This window comes from Salvelinus alpinus, chromosome 3 (assembly GCF_045679555.1).
Source record: "Salvelinus alpinus chromosome 3, SLU_Salpinus.1, whole genome shotgun sequence".
In the NCBI taxonomy this organism is placed as follows: domain Eukaryota; kingdom Metazoa; phylum Chordata; class Actinopteri; order Salmoniformes; family Salmonidae; genus Salvelinus; species Salvelinus alpinus.
Genome location: NC_092088.1, coordinates 33,133,346 through 33,158,724, shown reverse-complemented (window position 1 = coordinate 33,158,724; position 25,379 = coordinate 33,133,346). Strand labels below are relative to the sequence as shown.

The window sequence follows — 25,379 nt, the reverse complement described above, 5'->3', positions numbered from 1 at the left end:
AATTGATCATAAATACAGTGTAGACATTGTTAATGTTGTAAATGACTATTGTAGCTGGAAACGGCAGATGTTTTTATGGAATATCTACATTGGCGTACAGAGACCCATTATCAGCAACCATCACTCCTGTTTTCCAATGGCACGTTGTGCTAGCTAATCCAAGTTTATCATTTTAAAAGGCTAATTGATCATTAGAAAACTTTTGCAATTATGTTAGCACAGCTGAAAACAGTCGTGCTGATTTAAAGAAGCAATAAAACTGGCCGTTAGACTAGTTGAGTATCTGGAGCATCAGCATTTGTGGGTTCGATTACAGACTCAAAATGACTAGAAACAAAGCACTTTCTTCTGAAACTCGTCAGTCTATTCTTGTTCTGAGAAATGAAGGCTATCCCATGCGAGAAAATGCTAAGAAACTGAAGATCTCGTAGAACGCTGTGTACTAATCCCTTCACAGAACAACGCAAACTGGCTCTAACCAGAATAGAAAGAGAAGTGGGTGGCCACCGTGCACAACTGAGCAAGAGGACAACTACATTAGAGTGTCTAGTTTGAGAAACAGACGCCTCACATGTCCTCAACTGGCAGCTTCATTAAATAGTACCCGCAAAACACCAGTCTCAATATCAACATTGAAGAGGCGACTCCGGGATGCTGACGTGTTTAAATATGTTGTAATTGTTAACCTATTATTCAAAATGAACTAGTGTCAACATTGATTAATCACATATCACAGTCCTGCAACAAAGAAGGGAAGGGGTTCTGTCTCTAATGTGTCTGTGTTTCTGTATTGTATTCTCAAATGAACATTTCCTTTTTATCTAGTTGTAAGATCTCCAATCTGTTTTATTTCTCTGTATAGCAGCTATGTGAAAACATTTAGCAGCATATCATATGGCATGCATCACCAATGCAGCCATAGGCCTACAGTATGATGGCATTACTAACCTTATGGGCCGTATCTGTCATCTGAAGCAGAGAATAGCTAAACTCACACAGTGTTTACATGTTGAGCTATATGTTCTCAATTTAATATGATACCAGTAAACAATGTACAGTATATGAGGAAAACCATATACCAGATTTTGTACAGTACATGCCTTTTAAGTGCTGACATAAAATTGTTCAGTGCAAATCCAAACCATGCAATTTAGGTACAGTATGACAACAAGGAGATGACAATTAAGCTAGAGGAGATAAGCATTACAGGTAACATTTTGTGAGGTTTATTTTATTGATTTTAACTCATTTTAGCAATGTTGCTCGCAAAATGATTGTAGTTGTTCCCATAGAGAAACCATGTACTGTATATGCATCACATACCCTGGATAAGCTAGTGACTGGTCAGCTAACCTTTAAGGTCAATAATATGCTGATTTTATTAACATTTTGTTGGCTTTATAATTGTGAGAGAATTTGACTTTCCGTTTATGTTTTCAACTAGCGACTAGGCTAGTTGAGGGTTAGTGTTGTCAAGGTATATGAGTTAGCTAGCCAGCTAGCCAACTTGCACCATAGCTGGGCTGCTCGGAAAAGACGTGAACCCGGGAGTCTGGCTAGCAAGCTAGATAGCTAGCAAATAACGTTACAATGTCAACTAATGAAACAGATACAATTTGCAGTACTAGCAATGCAAACCGATGGTCATATCTAGCGACCATGCATGAAATGCTGTAGTATGAATCTGCAGGTAGCTAAAGCTAACCAACTAGGTTTAATATTAGCTAGCTAGCTAACATTAGGCTATAACTAGCAATGCAAATGGGTTTTTGAGATAAGTATAATATTACTACACAGATCATACACGTAACGTTAGCTTGCAATCCAATCAGCTAACATTAGCTAGCTATCTAACATTATGCTTAAACTTCCAATGAAAACGAGTTCCTGACAAAATTAGAAAATTCCACTGATTTCAAAACTTGTTCAACTTCCGTGAAAACAACACTGTTGATCAACGTTTCTTCCCCATGAATGTCATCAGAAGACTCTACAATGTCTGGTTCAATTCAAAAGTTTTTACTTCAAATGAGGGATTTACTCATCGTCTAATTCAATTTCAGAGTCAGAGCTAGGTCCAAAAGGCTTCTCAACAGCTTTTGTTGTCCAGAAAGTAGTCCATCACAACTTTTTCCGACTGATCTTGGTTCGATAGCGCCTGCTTAGTTCAGGGCAGCAATGTTGTTGAGAGCAGTAGCAGCAGTAGCAAGACTTTTGCAGTTCTCCATGATATCTTTCAAAAAAGCTGCAGAAGCAAGTATTATTTACACACACTGAGCAGCTCCTGTTATAGACAGAAGCGTCAGACTAATCCGAACTCATCTCTCAGCATGTCCAGTCCATCCATTATCTCTGCCAATCATGGCTAGCGGGAAGGTTCCTGCCGTTTTACATGGCTAAACAACTAGGCTCGTAATTAAAATGTTGTATTCATATATACAGATGGCATACAAGTTTGTTATTAAGGCACATGAAAGTTCACATGTACCAGAAGTTATTTCTGCAAATGAAACCGAATTTTGATTAAAAAATAAAATGTTTACGTTCAAATGCCTCTCCTGTGAAGTAGTGACGTGCGACATATGCCTAGCTTTCTGAAACGGATCACAAATGGTGTACAACGCTGGCCATGTGTCACGTTCCTGACCTATTTTTATGTTATTTTGATTATGTTTAGTTGGTCAGGGCGTGAGTTGGGGTGGGCATTGTATGTTGTGTGTGTTTGGTTAGTCTATGGGTGTTGTATGTGTATGGGATAGTGTTTGTTAGGTTGTCTAGTTATGTCTATGGCTGCCTAGATTGGGTCTCAATCAGAGACAGCTGTCATTCATTTGTCTCTGATTGGGAGCCATATTTAAGGTAGCCATAGGCAGTAGGCTTTTGTGGGTGTTTGTTTCCTGTGTCAGTGTTTGGACCACACAGGACTGTTTTGAGGTATGTCACGTTTGTTGTTTTGTAGTTTGTAGTGTTTTCTTGTTATTTACATTAAACATGTACAATTATCAATCCGCATCTTGGTCCGATCCATGCTCCTCCTCGTCTGAGGAGGAGAACGACTTTGACAGCCATTACACCATGTCAATATATTTCTGAAGTGATATTTGGCTGTAAAGACAAGTAGTACAGTAGCTAGCCACAATGAGTTTCATTTTGAGAAGTCAGCTAACCTTGTAAGCTAGCTAGGTATAACTAACAAACTACTAGCTAGTTCAATTTCCCTCACGATTATAAAGCCAACAACATTTTAATAAAATCAGCATATTATTGACCTGAAAGGTTAGCTGTGTTAGACCAGTCGCTAGCTTATTCGGGGTCAGTGAAACATAGAGCAACCATGTACTGTCTATCTATGGGAATAACTTCAATATTTTAGCAAATAACATTGCTAAAATTAATGAAATAAAATTAACCTCATAAAATGTTACCTGTAATGCTCATCTCCTGTAGCATAAATGTCTCCTTATTTTCATACTGTACCTAAATTACAAGGGTTGGATTTGCACTAAACAATTTTATGTCAGCACTTAAAAAGACATGTGCAAAATCTGGTATATGGTTTGTCTACTGGTATCATTTTAAATTGAGAACATATAGCTCAGCATGTAAACAATGTGTGAGTTTAGCTATTCTCTTCTTCAGATCTCTACTACTGCATGGAAGCGGTACCCGAGTGCCAAGTCTAAGACAAAAAGGCTTCTCAACAGTTTTTAACCCCAAGCCATAAGACTCCTGAACAGGTAATCAAATGGCTACCCGGACTATTTGCATTGTGTCCCTCGCCCAACCCACCCCTCTTTTTACGCTGCTGCTACTCTCTGTTTATCATATATGCATAGTCACTTTAACTATACATTCATGTACATACTACCTCAATTGAGCCGACCAACCAGTGCTCCCGCACATTGGTTAACCGGGCTATCTGCATTGTGTTCCACCCACCACCCGTCAACCCCTCTTTTACGGTACTGCTACTCTCTGTTCATCATATATGCATAGTCACTTTAACCATATCACATGTACATACTACCTCAATCAGCCTGACTAACCGGTGTATGTATGTAGCCTCGCTACTGTATATAGCCTGTCTTTTTACTGTTGTTTTATTTCTTTACCTACCTATTGTTCACCTAATACCTTTTTTGCAGTATTGGTTAGAGCCTGTAAGTAAGCATTTCACTGTAAGGTCTACACCTGTTGTATTTGGCGCACGTGACAAATAAACTTTGATTTGATTTGATCACATTTTGAGAATACAACACAGAAAAACAGACACATTAGAGACAGAACCCTTCCCCTTTTTATTGCAGTATTGTGATATGTGATTAAGCAACATTTGACACTAGTTAATTTTGAATAATAGTTTAATCAACACTTCACTTCAAAATGTACAAATAAGCTAACTAGTATATAAGGATTTGATCTCTTAGTCTAAACAACAATAGATAATTGAGTAGTAACAAGTAGGCTATTATTACGAAAGCATTATTTCAGGTGAACAAAAAAAACTCCATACCAGCGGTGGCCAACCTTGCTCCACTGATATATAACATTTGCAAACGTAGGTAAGCCTACACATACTGTATAACCCTTAGTCTCTTGGGACATTCCTTGAGACCTCTCACGTCATCTGCAAACAGGCTTTCACAGCTTTCCATATCCGAGGACAGAAAACATCTCGAATAAACAGGCTTCATTATACTCAAATTAGACAGCACTGAATATTATGTTGCTATTATATCTCTGTCCTCAAAGTTTTCCCCTCTAGGGAATATCCTCCCACAAAAGTAACAGCGCCTATCCTAGCTAGCTTAGGAAGCCGATTGTGCCTAGGCTATCCAGTAGCCTACACTTTCCCTTTACTGACAGCTGGGGCTGCAATTTCAACCTCTTATCTACACAATAGGAGACAGTGTTTTTAATTTTCAATGATTACAATAAGATAGCTAGCTAATAAAAAGTTAGCTAGCTAGCTGATGACATTTAATTCACTTTGCTAAACAGTGTGTAAAGTTAGCTAACTAGCTAGCAGCTCAGTTGAGTTAGCCTACAAAGTGTCCTAACATAGCCAGCTATCTAGCTAACAATACATCATTTTTTAAACATTGTTTAAATGTATTTACTTCCTTGAATATGTTCTCCCATTGCCTCCATTTTTTTGGTCTTAACAAAAACGAAATAATGGGTAAACTTCACAACATTTTCATTGGTAGAAAAGCATATCCAGCAGCCATGTGGACGAATGGAGACAAGGAAAAAAGTATATTTGTCACCAGAGCGATCTAGAAGATGTTGTGACATTTCACTTTACCAGCGTAATCCACTTTCAATTTCAATAAATATAAATCGCAGTCTGTTGGCCACACTAGCACTTGAAAGCAACATCTACCCAGATGGAAAACGGTGAAGCACATAACACCCCTTCTACAGGTGAGTAGGGGACAGGTTCTTGAAATGTAACGTCCAATTGTAATCTTGCCTCTGGGAACCAGCGGACAATTCGAATCATTTTTGCAATACAACATTCTCCAACCTCCAAGGGAGGTGTGACAACCATGTGATTTTTGAGGTATGGCAAAATGGGACTAACCCACAATATAGTTTTGTTATCTCACCCATATCCACAATTTAAATTCAAGTGAGATAAGCTACAAACATTTATAGCGCATCAAACCAACCTCTCAACCGTAGCTAGCTATTCAAACCAATGCTCTATATGTACATACAATAGCATAATTATGTGACAGTTTCATCAAACAGAAGTAGAACATTATAGCTATATCTATTCTTACCTTAATTGTCGGTATTAGTTACTCTTTGGCCATATCTCCAATATTATTTGCAGTCTCAAAGTCATACATGCAGTGCATTCGGAAAGTATTCAGAAAAAGCTGACCAATAGAATAGGTAGCCTAAACTTTTCTACAATAGTAGATTGACATAGGCTAGTGATTTTGCTGTTCGTTACTTGTCTTGTTGGCTGAGGAAAAGTAAATGTGATGGTGAGTACTGAATGACTCCAACTACTTAGGATCACTAACATAGAGTTGTACTGTAGCATAAGGTCATAAAGACAGATGGAGACATGCTCTCCTCTATTGTGCCTTGCTGTGCCTTCACCTCTTTCTTCCCTTTTTTGCTTTTATTTTCTAACACCTAAAAGATATTAAACTTCATCGAATAACAAGGCATGCCGGTCCAGTATATTACCCTCTGTTGTGTCTGGACTATCATTAAATGTGAAGACTGTTCTTTTATCAAATCAATTGTCTATGTGTAATTATTATTATGTGATTAACCTCTAATTCCTCCCAAACCCGGATCCGGGAGAACCCCCATCAGTAAAAAGCTGACTAGCATAGCCTAGCATAGCGTCACAAGTAAATACTAGCATCTAAATATCATTAAATCACAAGTCCAAGACACCAGATGAAAGATACACATCTTGTGAATCCAGCCATCATTTCTGATTTTTAAAATGTTTTACAGGGAAGACACAATATGTAAATCTATTAGCTAACCACGTTAGCAAAAGACACCAGTTTTTTTACTCCACCAGTTTTTTTACTCCATCAGTAGCTATCACAAATTCGACCAAATAAAGTTATAAATAGCCACTAACCAAGAAACAACTTCATCAGATGACAGTCTGATAACATATTTATTGTATAGCATATGTTTTTTTAGAAAAATGTGCATATTTCAGGTATAAATCACAGTTCTACATTGCAGCTGCAATCTGAAATAGTGCCGAAGCAGCCAGAATAATTACAGAGACCAACGTCAAATACCTAATTACTCATCATAAATCATTTCTGAAAAATACACAGCGTACAGCAAATGAAAGCCCAACATCTTGTGAATCCAGCCAATATGTCAGATTTTTTAAGTGTTTTACAGCGAAAACACAATATAGCATTATATTAGCTTACCACAATAGCCAGAAACACAACCGCATTTACCAGCAGCAAATGTTAGCGATCGTAACAATCCAGCAAAATATATATAATTGGACTAACCTTGATAAACTTCATCAGATGACAGTCCTGTAACATCATATTACACAATGCATATAGGTTTTGTTTGAAAATGTGCATATTTAGCAGCACAAATCGTGGTTATACAATGTGATCAGTAGCAGCATTTCATGCATTCTGGCCGGCGCCATCTTGGAGAGGCACCTAATCTAATCGATAAATAATCGTAAACTTGACTAAAAAATACAGGTTGGACAGCAAATGAAAGATGCATTAGTTATTAATGCAACCGCTGTGTTAGATTTTTAAAATTAACGTTACTAGACATACAGTGTGCGTTACAGCCAGACCAGTGCCGCAATAATGGCGGACAAATCCTTTTTAATTTTTCCACATAAATACGGAATAAAATCATAAATAGCTCTTACTTTTGGACGAGCTTCCATCAGAATCTTGGGCAAGTTGTCCTTTGTCCAAAAGAATCGTTGCTCGGTTGTAAAACGTCCTCTTCAACTTTGGAACTAGCAGCTAACAATAGCTATGTGGCGCAGACATGCCCAAATGTTCAAAACGCAATACTAAGGAAATTCCGAAAATGGCAATATACTCGCATAAACTGATATAACTCGGTTTAAAATAACTTCGTTATGATGTTTCTAACACCTATATCGAATTAAATTACAGACGGATATATCTAAGGCCGATAACTGAGCGTTTCAAAATGCCATCCTGAGGTCTTGCTTTGCGTCATGACGAACGTCAAAAAGAGAGCTCCCGCCGTTCCTTGGGGCTTTATAAGGTCTGAGATCTGCGTAGAAACTCCATTCCAATTCTCATTGGTTACTGACATCCAGGGGAAGGTGGGTGCAGTTCATGTCGACCCATAGGATACATACAGAGCTTTAAACTGATCTGAGAACAGAGCCTCGTTTTCAGACCTTCGCAGTTCCTGTCATGAATTTCGCTACAGAAAGAGTTCTGTTTCATCCACAGACATAATTCAAACGGTTTTAGAAACTAGAGATTGTTTTCTATCCAATAGTAATAATAATAATATGCATATTGTACGAGCAAGAATTGAGTACGAGGCAGTTTAATTTGGGAACGATAAATGTCGAAGTTGAAACAGCACCCCCTATAGTGACAAGAGGTTATTAAACTAATCATGTAATTTAAATTAACAAGGAAGTCGGGGCACCACGGGAACATATTTATAGAGTCTCTTTTTCCCGATAGAGTCTCTATTTCTATTTCTCTATTAGTCTTCTATTAATGTATCATTAGTTCATCAGTTCTCATTACTGAATGTCGCAAACCATTGCATATCTGCACAAACCCTAGCCTAAATGATGCATCAGCGATATACAAATTGGCCTAATTATTTATTTACTAACATACTAGTCACAGAAATATATAACAAGCAAACAGTATATATTGGTTACTAGCACAATGCATTGATAAGTCCCTAGTGGGCTAAACCGGTATGACGGCATGGAAGAGACAAAATGGATTTACTACACACAGTTGATAATTATATTATTTGAAATGCTAATCTTTTGCACAAGAACGGCCGCTCATTCGAGAATAATTGCAATGTATATATTTACACCTGTATGTTGTTTTTGTCTTCTCTGTTGGAATCGCCGGTCCGTCTGCTGGAGAGTCAGTTCATCAGAGAGTCTCTGGTTAAATTCCCCAGAAGTCACAATGTCTTTCGTAGTAGTCACTTTCTCAGCGGCTCTGGATAGTGTCTGTTGTAATGGATATGTCAGGAGTACAGATGTTTGTTGCATAGAATAGATGCTTCCGCGGTTGTCGGTATTCTCATACTCGATTTATATCATTTCCAGCTGCAGACTAGTAATTCTACGTCTAGGATTTGCTCTTATTCTGTAGTGATCTATAGTCTCAGAGTTGAACAATGTCCAGCCGTGTAGCCAATGTTCCACGCTGTATGGTCTTCTGGGCCTATAGAGTTGTAGTTCTTAACCATTTCAACATGTAGCGTCAGCTCCATATTTTCAGGTCTAATGTAAATTTCGTCAGGAGTGGGTTTCATACACTCCTGACAAAAGGGCGCTCCATGACGCCGACGTAATGTCTATGCTCACGTGATTGTGGCCATAGATTTGGTTAACTTCATATGAAAACTCATATTTTCTCATTTAGAAAGTTAACATCACATTACATCTTTTCACAAATAGTTTCATGTTTAAAACTTCTAGCGGAACCCCTCGACAACATCCGCTGAAATGGCAGAGCGCGAAATTCAAAAATATTTTTTTGAAATATTTAACTTTCATACATTCACAAGTGCAATACACCAAATTAAAGCTTAACTGCTTGTTAATCTAACCATCGTGTCCGATTTCAAAAAGGCTTTACAACGAAAGCACACCATACGATTATGCTAGGTCAGCACCTAGTAACAACAAAACATACAGCCATTTTCCAGCCAAAGAGAGGAGTCACAAAGAGCAGAAATAGAGATAAAATGAATCACTAACCTTTGATGATCTTCATCAGATGGCACTCATAGGACTTCATGTTACACAATACATGTATGTTTTGTTCGATAATGTTCATATTTATATCCAAAAATCATAGTTTACATTGGCGCGTTATGTTCAGTAATGTTGTGCCTCGAAAACATCCGGTGAATTTGCAGAGAGCCACATCAATTTACAGAAAGACTCATCATAAACTTTGATAAAACATACAAGTGTTATGCATAGTATTAAAGATAAACTTCTCCTTAATGCAACCGCGGTGTCAGATTACAAAAAAGCTTTACGGCAAAAGCACACCATGCAATAATCTGAGTACAGCGCTCAGGCACCAAAACAAGCCATACAGATACCCGCCATGTTGTGGAGTCAGTAAAAGTCAGAAATAGCGTTATAAATATTCACATACCTTTGATGATCTTCATCAGAATGCACTCCCAGGAATCCTAGTTCCACAATAAATGTTTGTTTTGTTCGATAAAGTTCAGCTTTATGTCCAAATACCTCCTTTTTGTTTGCGCGTTTAGTTCACCAATCGAAATTCACAAGGCGCAGGCAAGTCCAGACGAAAGTCCAGACGAAAAGTCAAAAAAGTTCTATTACAGTTCGTAGAAACATGTCAAACTATGTATAGAATCAATCTTTAGGATGTTTTTATCATAAATCTTCAACAATGTTTAAACCGGACAATTCCTTTGTCTTTAGAAATGAAAAGGAACGCAGCTCGCTCTCACGGCAGCGCGCATGACTTAGCTCATGGCATTCTGCCAGATCCCTTAGTCAAACAGCTCTTATTCGCTCCCCCTTCATTATGACCCCATTTACCCTGTATATTGGATAGGCAAAGACTTGAAAACCTACTAACCTCAGATTTCCCACTTCCTGGTTGGATTTTTCTCAGGTTTTCGCCTGCCATATGAGTTCTGTTATACTCACAGACATCATTCAAACAGTTTTAGAAACTTCAGATTGTTTTCTATCTAAATCTACTAATAATATGCATATATTAGCTTCTGGGCCTGAGTAGCAGGCAGTTTACTCTGGGCACGCTTTCCATCCGAACGTGAAAATACTGCCCTCTATCCCAAACAGGTTAATCACATACATTTCACTATATTTAGACGTAAACCTGACAGCTGGGAAATGTACACTTTAAGAGATACAATTATGTGCGTTTCCTGTCCTACATGAGATCACCAAATGAAACACACTCGTTATGACTGTCCCTTAAGTGTCCACGGACCACTCCCACATTCTCAAAAATAGAAATATTGTTTAATTATTCCAACTTTTGATGTCCAAGTGTCTCTCTGTGTTCCACAGTTTACGTTCCATTCTCAAACACTACAGAGCATAGTGGCAGCGTATTTTATGACCGACCATAAAACAGCCGACTTCCCGTTCTCCCCCTCTACGAGAGAGAGCATGCTGTAGCGCGGACCCAGTGTAACCTGATCCTTCAGATCATCACAGAGTTATGACACCTCCAGCAGTCTCTAATAATGGTAACATTGTAGGACCATAAACTCCTGTTAACTTCTCTGGGATAGGTGGGACGGTAGCGCCAAAATCCAGAAAAAATGTAGCGCGCCAAATTCAAATATATTACTATAAAAATCAATCTTTCATGAAATCACACATGAAAGACACCAAATTAAAGCTACACATGTTGTGAATCCAGCCAACATGTCTTATTTCAAAAAGGATTTACGGGGAAATCACACCAAACAATTATGTTTGCCCAGTACATAGCCACAGAAAAACACAGCCATTTTCCCAGCAAAAGATAGTAGTCACAAAAAGCAGAAATAGAGATAAAACTAATCACTAACCTTTGATGATCTTCATCAGATGACACTCACAGGACATCATGTTACACAATACATTTATGTTTTGTTCGATAATGTGCATATTTATATCCACAAATCTCGGTTTACATTGGCGCCATGTTCAGAAATGCCTCCAAAATATCCGGATTTTTTCTCAGGTTTTTGCCTGCCATATGAGTTATGTTATACTCATAGACATACAAACATTTTTAGAAACTTCAGAGTGTTTTCTATCCAATAGTAATAATAATATGCATATATTAGCATCTGGAACAGAGTAGGAGGCAGTTCACTATGGGCACGCAAATCATCCAAAAGTGAAAATGCTGCCCCCTATATCAAAGAAGTTAAACAGTCTGCTACATTATCTTGTAACACTGGTCACTACATTAGACTAACTCTGACAATAACAAAGGGGTTGAAATCTGCATCATCCCATATTACAGTACACTCCATTAGGCCACATCAACTTCCATTAGCCCGCTGTGTGTGTGTGTGCGTTGCACCTGGAACTGAGGCCAGTCAGTAGGTATGCCCGGTCTGTGGGTGTTCTTCCACCAACACAGTTTGTCCTGTTCATTGATGGCCATGAGAGTGTTGTGGGGCTTATTATACACAGCCTTCACACTGAGAGAGAGAGAGAAGTAGAGTGGTAAAAGGGGGCGAGAGGAAGATAAAAAAGGGCATACCACCCTCCGTCCCACTAATGGCTTGCCTCTGAAACTAAACAGGGTTGGTCCTGGTTGGTCCCTGGATGAGAGACCAGATGTTGCTGGAAGTGGTGTTGGAGGGCCAATAGGTGTCACTCTTTCCTCTGGTCTAAAAAAATATCCCAGGGCAGTGACTGGGGACATTGCCATATGTATTTATTATGGATCCCCATTAGCTGCTGCCAAGGCAGCAACTACTCTTCCTGGGGTCCAGCAAAATTAAGGCAGTTTATACCATTTTAAAACATTATATTCACAGATATCACAACACACTGTGTGTCCTCAAGCCCCTACTCCACCACTACCACATATCTACAGTACTAAATACATGTGTATAATGAGTATATGCATGTGTTTTTGCCTATGTTTGTGTTGCTGGTGTTCCATAAGGTGCTTCTTTTAAATCCAATTTTACTGCTTGCATCAGTTACTTGATGTGGAAAAGAGTTCCATGTAGTCATGGCTCTATGTAGTACTGTGTGACTCCCATAGTCTGTTCTGGACTTGGGGACTGTGAGAAGACCTGTTGTGGCATGTCTTGTGGGGTATGCATGGGTGTCAGAGCTGTGTGCCAATAGTTTAGACAGACAGCTCAGTGCATTCAACATGTCAATACCTCTCATAAATACAAGCAGTGATGAAGCCTATCTCTCCTCCACTTTGAGCCAGGAGAGATTGAAATGCATATTATTAATATTAGCTCTCTGTATACATCCAAGGGCCAGCCGTGCTGCCCTGTTCTGAGCCAATTGTAATTTTCCTGAGTCTTTTTAACAGTAGTCCAGGTGTGACAAAACTAGGGCCTGTAGGACTTGCCTTGTTGATAGTATTGTTAAGAAGGCAGAGCATCGCTTTATTATGGACAGACTTCTCCCCATCTTAGCTGCTACTGTATCAATATGTTTTGACCATGACAGTTTACAATCTAGGGTTACTCCAAGCAGTTTAGTCATCTCAATTTGCTCAATTTCCATGTTATTTATTACAAGATTTAGTTGAGGTTTAGGATTTAGTGAATGTTTTGTCCCAAATACAATGCTTTTAGTTTTAGAAAAATTTAGGGCTAACTTATTCGTTGCCACTGAAGTGTTGCAGTCATTTCAATCGCTGTTGTAGCTGACATGTATAGTGTTGAGTCATCCACATATATAGACACTTTGGCTTTACTCAAAGTCAGTGGCATGTCGTTAGTAAAATTTACAAAATAATGACTGTAGCTTCCATCCAGGCCTGAGGGCACACACTTTCTAGTAGGCTTAAATTAATATGTGGCAAATAGGAGTGGCAATACCATCTAATTTTCCATCCAAATTGTCAGACCCCGGTGGCTTGTCATTGTTGCCAGAGAACAATCATTTTCTCACCTCTTCCACACTGACTTTACAGTATTCAAAAGTACAATTCTTGTCTTTCATAATTTGGTCTGATATACTTGGATGTCTGGTGTCAGTGTTTGTTGCTGGCATGTCATTCCTAAATGTGCTTATCTTGCCAATGAAAAAGTCATTAAAGTAGTTGGCAATGTCAGTGGGCTTTGTGATGAATGAGCCATCTAATTCAATGAATGATGAAGCCGAGTTGTCTTTTTTCCCCAAAATTTCATTTAATGTGCCCCAAAGCTTTTTACTATCGTTCTTTATTTATTTGATCTTTGTTTCATAGTACAGTTTCTTTTTATTTAGTTTAGTCACATGATTTCTTAATTTGCAGTACGTTTGCCAATCAGTTGGGCTGCCAGACTTGGGGACTGTGTATTTGCCATACTTTTTGCGTCATCCCTCTCAACAATACAATTTTTCAATTCCTCATCAATCCACGGGGATTTTACAGTTTTTACAGTCATTTTCTTAATGGGTGCATGCTTATTAGTAACTGGATTAAGCAATGTTATAAATGTGTCAAGTGCAGTGTCTGTTTGCTCCTCATTATACACCACAGACCAACAGATATTATTTACATCAATAACATAGGAGTCACTACAAAACTTATTGTATGACCTCTTATACATTAAATTAGGCCTAGCCTGTGGAACTTTGGTTTTCCTAAATGTGGCTACTATATTGTGATCACTACATCCGATGGATCTGGATACTGCTTTCAAGCAAATTTCTGCAGCATTAGTAAATATGTGATCAATACATGTTGATGTGCTGTTTGTAACTACCCTGGTAGGTTGACTGATAACCTGAACCTGGTTGCAGGCACTGGTTACAGTTTGAAGCTTTTTCTTAAGGTGGCAGCTAGATGAAAGCCAGTCAATATTTAAATCACCCAGAAAATATATGTCTCTGTTGATATCACATACATTATCAAGCATTTCACACATGTTATCCAGATACTGTTGCACTTGGTGGTCTATAGCAGCTTCCCACCAGAACCTTGTATTGCTACCACTGTATCATCAAAGGTATTATCTAAGTGAGTTTCAGAGATAGTCAGAATATGAATGTCATCTGTTACTAGAAAATTATTGATTTCATGAACCTTGTTTCTTAAGCTATATTGTTAAAATTAACGTGGGCTATTTTGAGCACTTTTCTTCTGGGATGCTTTCTTGCTTTTCTTGCTTTACTGGGAAGATGATCAGCAGTAGATGTGCTCATGTTCTTTGTGTTAGTACAGGGTGAGCTGCACACAGTGGACTTCCTCCTAGGGCACACCAGCTTAGTGCTAACAGTATAAATCTGGTTCACAGGCATAATGATTACTGCATAAAATAGCAGTAGGATCAGTATAAACATTCAGGGAAGTTAAAGGGACATAAAGTAGGTTACTTATATTGTGTCGACCGACTCCCCTGGTGTAATGTAAATCTTCTGAAGCATTATGACAACTCTGCGTCATAATGGTAGGGATTAGCTGAGCTGGGCTTGGGTCATTGATAATTCATTGTCTCAACGCAGCCACTGAACTACTGAACCACACAACTACTCACCACAACTAAAGACAGCAACTACCGACCACACTCACACAACTAATTACCACAACTACTAAGCAAAACCACTGACCACGTAATACTGACCACACAACTACTAAAATACCTACTAACCACAACTAGTGACCACAATTCCTGAACATAACTACTAACGACAACCACACAACTACTGAAACACAACTACTGACCAAAACCACACAACTACTAACCACACAACAACTGACCGTACCTACTGACCACAACAACTGACTAAAACAACTGACAATATTTCCTGACAACCACTACTATTGAATAATACAACTATTGACCACATCACACAAATATTGACCACAACCACATACTACTGACCTCAACCACTCAACTACTGACAACACTACTACTGTCCACAACCACAAAACTATTGACCTCAACCACACAACCACTGACCAAAACCACTGACCACTATTACTTACCACAACCATGTACTATTGACCACAACCACAGTACAACTGACAACAACTATTTACCACAACCACACAACTACTGACCACCCATAATCACCACAGCTACTAAATACATCGCACCTACTGACCAGATTTACTGGCGACAACTCCTGACCACAACTACTAACCACAACCACACAACTACTGAAAACATCTAATGACCACAATTACTGACCACAACCACACAACTACTGACCACAACTACTGACCACAACCACACAACTACTGACCACAACCACACAACTACTGAAAACACAACTACTGACCACAACCATATAACTACTAACCACACAACAACTGACCATACCTACTGACCACAACAACTGACTAAAACGACTGACAACATTTCCTGACAACAACTACTAACCAAAACCACACAACTACTGGCCACAACCACACAACTACTGACAACAACTAATGACCACAATTACTGTCCAAAACCACTGACCACATTTACTGACAACAACAATGCACTTCTGACTACAACCACCCAACTACTGACCACATCTACTGACCACAATTTATGACCACAACCACACAACTACTGACCACAAATACTGACCACAACTCCTGGCCACAACTACTAACCACATCCACACAACTACTGACCACAACCATATAACTAACAACTGACAAAATCCAAACAACTACTGACCACAACCATAGAACTATTGACCAAATCCACAGTACTACTTACCACAACCACACAATGACTGACCACACAACTACTGCCCACAACCACACAATTACACAACTACTGACCAGAAATACTGACCACAACTCCTGACCACAATTACTAACCAGAACCACACAACTACTGACCACAACTTACAACCATATATACTGACCACGTCCACACAACTACTGACCATACCTACTGACCACAACTAATCACCATAACCACATATCTGCTGACAATGACAACTGACCACAATCACACAACAAATAATCACAATCACTGACCACAACTACTGACCACAACCACACAGCTACTGACCACAACTACTGACTGTACCTACTGACCACAACTACTGACCACAACCACAACTATTGACCACAACTAATAACCACAATTACTGACCACAACCACACAACTAATGACCACAACCACATACCTGACAATAACCACACAACTACTAACTACAACTAATGACCACAACTACTGACCAAAATCACACAACTACTGATCACAACAACACGACACCTGACCACAACAGCACAACTAATGACCACAACTATTAATTTAAACCACTGACCACAATTTGACTCGTTTCAGAAATCTAGTCTATGTCGCAAGTCATGACTTCATAGGAGAGGCGTTTGAATTCTTTTTATAAAAGAAATAAATCAAACTGCGTTTTTGGGCAGAAATACCTTCTTGAACATTTGAACTTTCATGTGCCTTAATAACAAACGTGTATGCCATCTGTAAATACAAATAAAGTTGTTAAATTACAAGCCTAAAAAAAGGCAGTAACCTTCCTACTAGCCATGATTGACTGAGATATGAATGGGCTGGACATGCCGAGAGATGAGTTTCGGATTGGTCTGCCGTGTAGCATCTTCTGTCTATAAAATAAACTGCTCGTTATGAGTAGATAATCCTTTCTACTGCAGTTATTTCTAAAGATATAACGTTAACCATGAAGAACTGCAAATGTGTTGCTACTGCTCTTAATAACATTGCTGCCCTGAATTTATCAGCCGCTATCGACAAGGGTCAGTGGGAAAAAGTTGTGATGGACTACTATCAGGAGGACGATCGTACCATGCTGGCTCTCTCTGATTCTGAAAATGAATCAGAAGATGTGAACCACAGTGACTTGACACAACGTGCCAAGCAAGCTGTTCAAACAAAACGGAAACGACACAGGACGTCTTATTTAATGAAAGGGGTTGCAGTCTGCTGTGAAGCGTTCATCCATGTATATGGGTAAGAGTCTAGCTACAGTTTCAGATATTATACGTTTCTAATTTTGTCAGAAAGTTGTTTTCATTGCAAGTTAAAGCTTACTGTTAGCTAGTTAGCTGATGTTATGTGACTGGCTCACTAGCTAACATTACCTGTATGATCTGTGGAATAATGCTATCTCAGAAATATATTTCCATTGCTAGTTATAGCCTAATGTTAGCTAGCTAACATTGAACTTAATTGGTTAACTGTAGCTAGCTATGACAATCTGTTTGTATTTCATTGTTTAGCTAGCTAACTAGCTAGCTCAATGTCTACACAAAATACCCCAAGTTAAAGTGTACTGTTAGCTAGCTGATGTAAAATGGCTGGCTTGCTAGCTAGCATACGTGTACGATCTGTGGAGTAATATTATCTCAGAAAGCCATTTGCATTGCTAGTTATAGCCTAATGTTAGCTAGCTAACTAGCTAACACTGAACCTAGCTATGACAATCTGTTTGTATTGGTAGTACTCTATGGATTTGGATTATGGTTCATTGTTTAGCTACCTAGCTACAAGTCTAAACAAAAGACTCCACTTCGCCAGATGATTACATGACCTATCAAGTTAGCCAGGTGTGTCTGATGGTGATTACGGCTATCTATTGTATAATAATGCAAAAATATTTGTATCTGGAATTTGTCTTTCAGCATCAGTAGAACACGCCTGACTCTCCTCCACCAGTCATAAAAGGAGAATGGTCTAATGCCTCCCATCAAAAAGAGAGCTGGCCCAAGCAAGCACTTGTTCAGAGTGAGCGGTCTGTCGACCAGAAGATGGTTGCTGACTGCAAGACCACCTGTCAAGACCTGCAGTTGTCTCTGGGGGCACTACTGAACCAGCAAGCAAAGACATCAGGAATGCTTTACAGCTTTGATTTTGCTCAACAAGTAAGCAATATGTCCTATTTTATACTGATTAAGGACATAGATGATAGATACACACACACAAAATATAAAATATACATATGTGGGAAGCAGGCAAATGCTTTTCGAGCTGTGTAAAGACAGACTGACAGGGGTGTGACAGTTAATTTTAATTTATCTTAATGTTATTTTGTTGTTTGCAGGTGCACTATTCTTCTGACTCTATGCAGCCAGGTCCCATCTACTTGTTTGGTGTCTGCTGTGAAGGAAAACCACAACAAGTCAACTACTTGATTGATGAAGGCATGTCATCCAGCACGGACAATGCACAGGCAGTCATCAACTACATGCACCATTTCTTCACCGACTATGGTTAACGTCTACATCACTAGAGGAACAGAGGAGGAGTATGATAAGGGTACGGCTAAAGGCTATAAGAACTGGTCATCTAGTGCGTTGGGAACAGAGAATAAAAGGGACAGATTTCTGGGCGTGGTAGAATAGATTCACGGCATAATGTACAGACAGGGGTATGGTAGGATGTGAGTACAGTGGGGGTAAACCTAGGCATTGAGTGACAATGAGAGAGCTTGCATCTCTGGAGACACCAGCTAAGCCAGGTGAGGTCTCCCCATGTGTGGGGTGTGTGACAAAAGAGCTATCTAAGGCATGTTGAGCTGGACTAGGGGCTCTACAGTGAAATAAACTGTAACTAACCGAAACAGCAGAAGACAAGGCATATTGACATTAGAGAGAGGCATGTGTAGCCGAGTGATCGTAGGGTCCAATGAGCAGCAATAGGTGAGTCCGGGAGCCATTCGGTAGTCGCTACTATGCTAGGCGAGCGGGAGGCACTGCGTTCAGAAAGCTAGCGGGCCGGGGCTAGCAGATGGGTCTTCGGTGACAATGCAATGGAAAAGCCTGTTGAAACCACATCGGACGATTATGTCAGCAGACCAGTCGTGATTGATTGGCGGGGCTCCGTGTCGGCAATAAATTGTCCAGGCCAATTGGCAAAAGAGGTATTGTAGCCCACGAATTAGTGGGTATACCTCTTCGGCTATCCAGGAGATGGGTCTAGCTCAAGGCTAGCTCAAGGATAACTGGTGCTTGCTTTGGGACAGAGGCATTAGCCAGCAGTATCCACTTGATTGCAGCTAGCTAGCTGCGATGTTCAGGTGTACTGGCCCAGAGCTTGCGGCAGGAATCCAGTGATGTGGTGGAGAAAAGCAGTCCGATATCGCGCTGTGCAGACTGGCAGGTATTGACTGAGCTAAAGCTGGCCGGTGACCGAGCTAAAGGTTTAGACCGCTAGCCGTGGCTTACAGTGACTACAAGCTAGTAGCTAGTTAGCTGGCGAGCTTCTGATGGAGGTTCCAGTTATAACGTATAAAAATAGCAGATCCGTACCACATTGGGTGGGGCGTGTTGCAGGAAAGTATATTTAGATTGTAGGTGGAAAGTGAGATTAAAATATATACAAAACAAACGATGAGATCAACTATTTACATGGAACAAGACGGGACAAGACAATCACATGTCCGACTGCTGCACCATCTTGGATTCGAAAAAAAAGGATGGTACGGTGCTGGTGGAAAGCTATGGCTGGCAACAACACCTGACTCCGTACTTCAGGCCGCTGCCACAGTGCAAGCAGTACCAGCACTTCAGGTGAATATAATTTTCATTGCATTGTATGAGGTTATTCTTCTTATCTAAACTTAGGAGGTGAATTGATGTTGTGCAAGGATGTAATGTCTTCTAAATTATTTTTGTTATTTACTGTTTTACAGCTTCAATGTTCTGGAGCCTGGTGTTACTGTCGCCAAGGAGTCTTTGGACTCAGTCGTGACCAGGTTCCAGCTGCTGCGCAACGCTGACATCCTCCCTCCCATTGATCATCTGCCTGTACATGCACCACCTGAACTGGACAGAGCTATACAAACGTATGTTTATGAGAAGATCAGGGAGTTTTGCGACAAAGAGGCTTCGGACATCACATGCCCTGCACCAAAGTCAAGGGCAGGACCGAAACAGGCTCTCCGAATATAGATTCCCTTTTTCATGCGTGGCTTGGACGGACCAGTCATCAGAACTATCTGCAGTGCCTCTATTCAAATGACTCTCTCCTAACGCACACGCCATACGTTGCTGCTACTACTTTTTTTTATCCTGCTGCTCAGCCACTTTACCCCTGATTGTATGCATATAACTACCTCATCTATCACTGATGTTGTTATTGATATTGTTCTTTTACATACTGTATATTATTTTATTTATTGTCACTATCTATTTCTGATATTGCTACTATGCAAGTAACCATTTGGCTGTGTCAGGGTTTGTGTGCAGAGATGTAGCGGAGTCAAGCGCAGGACACAGGTGTTGAGCAAAACAATGGCGTTTACTCAAAATACAAGCAACAATTCCTCATAGGGAATATAACAAACACACATGCACCAACAACAACCACTAACGAAACAAACAATCACGGACAGAACAGAAATGTATGCCAGAGGGTTAAATAGGGAACATGATAGGGGAATTGAAACCAGGTGTGTGTAATACAGACTAAACAAAACGAAACTGAAAAATGGATCGGTGGTGACTAGAAAGCCGGTGACGTCGACCGCCGAACACCACCCGAACAAGGAGAAGGGCCGACTTCGGCGGAAGTCGTTATAGGCTGTACCGTTTACACCTTCTGTAGAGACCCATCCACTTGGCAAGATGTGGCTGGGGGTTATAGCATTTCTTTCACATGACTCATTAATTTAGACAAGAGTGTCTGGGTAAGTGTCATCTAATATTTATAAAATATTTTTATCTGGAAACTTTCAGTTGAACTGGAATTTTTCCTTATTGTATGCTACTACTTTTACCACTTTTAGTCTTAATCTTTACTACACTACTCACTGTTTAGCACATTACCTCACAGGTGAATCCTTAAAGAGATGGGTGGGGCTGGCTTAAGAGGGTGTGAACAATGCTGAATGGGTGTAGACAAAGGAGAGCTCTCCACCAGGTACCAAAGCATTCAAAGGCCATTTTCTCAAAAGTCAGTTTACAAGTTTATCAACTTTCAAAGCAGAATTACTTTCCCATTACTCCTCAAGAATGCAGTGTATGATATACCATTTTGTAGCTCTTAGTCTCTACTTTTATCCAATGTAAAAAACTAAATTACAAATTTTGCTACATAAGACCGATTTGAGCCAGTTGGTCACATATTATTGACCTAAAAGGTTAGCCATGTTAGCCCAGTCGCTAGCTTATCCAGGGTCAGTGATTCATAGAGCAACGATGTACTGTCTATCTATTGGAACAACTGCAATAATTTAGCAAGCAACATTGGTAAAATGAATGAAATAAAATAAAATAAACCTAATAAAATGTTTCCTGTAATTCTCATCTCCTGCAGCCTAATTGTCGTCACCTTATTTTGATACAGTACCTAAAAGGGTTAGATTTGCACTTAACAGTTTTATATGTCAGCACGTAAAAGACAAAATCTGGTTCATGGTTTGCCTGAAATACATTGTCTATTGGTATCATTGTAAATTGAGAAAATATGGCTCAAAATGTAAACAATGTTTGAGTAGCTATTCTCTGCATCAGATGACATGTGAATTAGCCACATGGTGGTGCTATAATAAGCAATTGAAATGGGAAAATTGCAAAGCTCATGCCCCTCACCACATGTGAGCTAGAGTCCTAGAAATTGGTACATAGGTCCCTCTAATAATGAAGATGTGAAAAAACAGTTGTTATCCATCAATAATGATAAGCCACCAGTTATAGACAACATAGATGGGAACCTATTGAGAATGGTAGCGGACTGTATTGCCACCCCTATTTGCCATGTCTTTAACCAAGGCCTAAAAGAGTGTTTGTGTCCATAGGTGTGGTTAGGAAGCTATAGTAATTCTGCTACCTAAAAATAGTTAAGCACTCTTTCCTGGCTCTAACAGCTGCCCAATCAATTTGCTGCATGTTCTTAGTAAAATGATGGAGAGAATTGTGTTTGAAGAAATACAATGCTATTTTTTAAAGAACAATCAACTTGTACCTCACTGACTCAGATGACTGATAATTGACTAAAATGCATTTGGATAATAAGATGATAGTAGGTGCTGTATTGTTAGATTTCAGTACAGCCTTTGATGTTATTGATCATGTGTTATTGAAAAATTCACTTGTTATGGCTTTTCACCTCGAACTGGATGTGAAGGACATAATGTTGCTCCCAGACAAGGCCCAAATCCCTGTCATTCACATGAAGAAAATAAGGAAATACAGAGGGTGGAGATCAGGTTGCCTTGTGAGAATTCGTCACCGAATTCGTCACCGTAACCCACCTCTACCATCCATTCCATTAGCCAACGTGCAATCACTGGAGAATAAACTGTATGAGCTCCGTTCGAGACTATCTTACCAACGGGACATTTAAAAACTGTGTTTCACAGAGTCGTGGCTGAACGACGACAAGGATAATTCACAGTTGGCTGGGTTTCCGTGCATCGGCAGGATATAACAGCTACGTCTGGTAAGATGAGTGGTGGGGGTGTGTGTCTATTTGTCAATAACAGCTGGTGCACGATGTCTAATATCAAGAATGTCTTGAGGTATTGCTCTTCTGAGGTAGAGTACCTCATGTTAAGCTCTAGACCACACTATCTACCAAGAGAGTTTTCTTCTATATTTTTGGCAGCCATCTATTTACCACCAGAAATCGACGCTGGCACTAAGACTGCACTCAACAAGCTGTATAAGGCCATAAGGAAACATGAAAATGCTCATCCAGAGGCATGGCCTAGTGGCCTACACACCAAGAAAGTTGTGAAGAGGGCTAGACAACACCTTTTCCCCCTCAGGAGGCTGAAAAGATTTGGCATGGGTCCCTAGATCCTCATAAAGTTCTACCGCTGCACCATCGAGAGCATCCTGACCGGTTGCATCACCGCCTGGTATGGCAACTGCTCGGCATCCGACTGTAAGTCTCTACAGAGGGTAGTGCGTACAGCCCAGTACATCACTGGGGCCAAGCTTCCTGCCATCCAGGACCTATATACTAGGCGGCCCAATTTTTTTCCAAAGACTTCAGTCACCCAAGTCATAGACTGTTCCCTCTGCTACCACACAGCAAGCGGTACCGGAGTGCCAAGTCTAGGTCCAAAAGGCTCCATAACAACTTCTACCCCCAAGCCATAAAACTGCTGAGCAATTAATCAAATGGCCACCCGGACTATTTGCATTGACCCCCCTTTGATTTTACACTGCTTCTACTCTCAGCACTGCTGCCAGACCCTGAGCTCACCTGCATGAATTGTTTGTTTGTTTATAGTTATATTGTTAAATTTTGTTTAGTTTTGTCACACTTGTCTAAATCTAAGTGCGTCGCAAGTTTAAAAGTGTATTGTTCGTGGCATGTTTGACGACCTTAATCCTAACCGCTGTAATATGCGGAAAACTTTACAATCACTACCCGAGGTTGTATGGATTCAGTGAGTAAATCAACCACCATCACCTACTCCCGTAAGTTTCTGCTCTCTTTCCGAAGATAAAGCTCACACTGTCCAAAACAGCATTGCCTTGCCTAATGGTTGTTCTACAAAGTCAAAAAGGGGAACTAAGAAGACGCGAGGCTCAATAGGTGGCATCAGGAACAGATTACAGAGGCGGGGATGCCATCACCCGCTCCCGTTGATCACCCTGTCAAATGTGCGGTCATTAAATAACAAACTGGATGAGTTAGCGGCAAGGGCTAAATTTGAAGAGGACTTTAGGAGAAGTAATTTAATCTGCTTTACAGAAACGTGGCTCAAGCAGGTTAATATTGATGTGAACATTGATGGATACACTGTCATTAGAGCAGATTGAGACAAAACAACGTCACATAAATCAATAGGCGGGGCGCTATGCACCTTTTTAGACAATACTTGGGCCACGCAGTGTAATGTGATTGAACAAGTGTGCACCGGAGACTATGAGATTCTCGTTGTATCATTCAGGCTATTCTATCTACCACGCATGTTTGGACAAATTACCATTATTCTGGTCTATGTGCCTGGACCTATCAATAAGGAAGCTGCTGACAGGATTACAGACTGTTTCAGTGCTGCACTTTCACGATCAACTGACCAGCCAGTATTTGTGCTAGGGGATTTTAATATGCTCTCCCTCTCCGCGCACCTCCCCACTCTGCAACAGTACGTCACCTGTCCAACTCGCTCAACTCGCATCCTGTTATGGCAACGTAGAGGACGCATACAAGGCAGTGTGCAGAGCACCCATCGGGAAAACAGACCATTACCTTATCAATCTCCTACCGAGATACAGGCAGCAGGTGAAACGTGAAAAACCTGTAGAGAAATCCATTCAGGTATGGACAGAGGACAGCAGGGAGGAGCTCAAGGATTGCCTTGACGTCACCGACTGGGAGGTGTTCTTTGACTCAGGGATCCCCACGAGTTGACAGACAGCATTACCTCATATATCCAGTTCTGTGAGGATACTGACATTAACACGAAAACTGTCAGAGTATTTCCCAACAACAAGCCCTGGGTGTCTAAGGACTTGAAAATGTGCCTCAATGAAAGGATGTTTGCATTCCTGAAAGGAGATACTGATGCTGTAAAAGAGAAAGAAAATGAATTCAGGTCAAAAATATGGAAAGCAAAAAAGGACTTCAAGGATAAAGTGGAGCAGAGGTTCTGTACTGGCTATCTAAGACAAGCATGGGAAGGACTTAATACAATGATGGGAAGAGAAAGGACAAGAGAGAACAATAATATGTCAGACTGTTCATCCTTTGTAAACGACCTAAAATGTTTTTATGGAAGATTTGATACCGTCGATTTTAAAGACAAATGTAAACAAATATGTGAGTATCGCCATATCCTCTCCTGTCCAGATAACAGAGAATGAGGTGGCCTCATGCTTGTTAAATATTAAGCCACACAAAGCACCGGGCCCAGACAGACTACGGGGCAAAGTACTGAAGGTCTGCGCTGACCAGCTCAAGGGAGTACTCACACGACTGTTTCAACTCCTGACCCTGACCACCTGCACAGTGCCAAAATCCTGGAAGGTGTCGATCGTTGTACCGGTGCCTAAGAAGTCAGA

General features: G+C 40.2%; 1 protein-coding gene and 1 long non-coding RNA gene across 3 annotated transcripts in view; both read left to right on the top strand.

The window, feature by feature from the left end:
• cpn1 (carboxypeptidase N, polypeptide 1) overlaps nt 1–25,379 on the top strand; it is a 157,972-nt gene that overhangs the window by 45,461 nt on the left and 87,132 nt on the right. The window lies entirely within an intron of this gene.
• Nucleotides 11,950–22,148, top strand: LOC139570587 (uncharacterized). Its single transcript, XR_011674119.1, has 3 exons — nt 11,950–18,281; nt 18,461–19,928; nt 20,051–22,148. It is a non-coding gene; the product is annotated as an uncharacterized lncRNA (long non-coding RNA).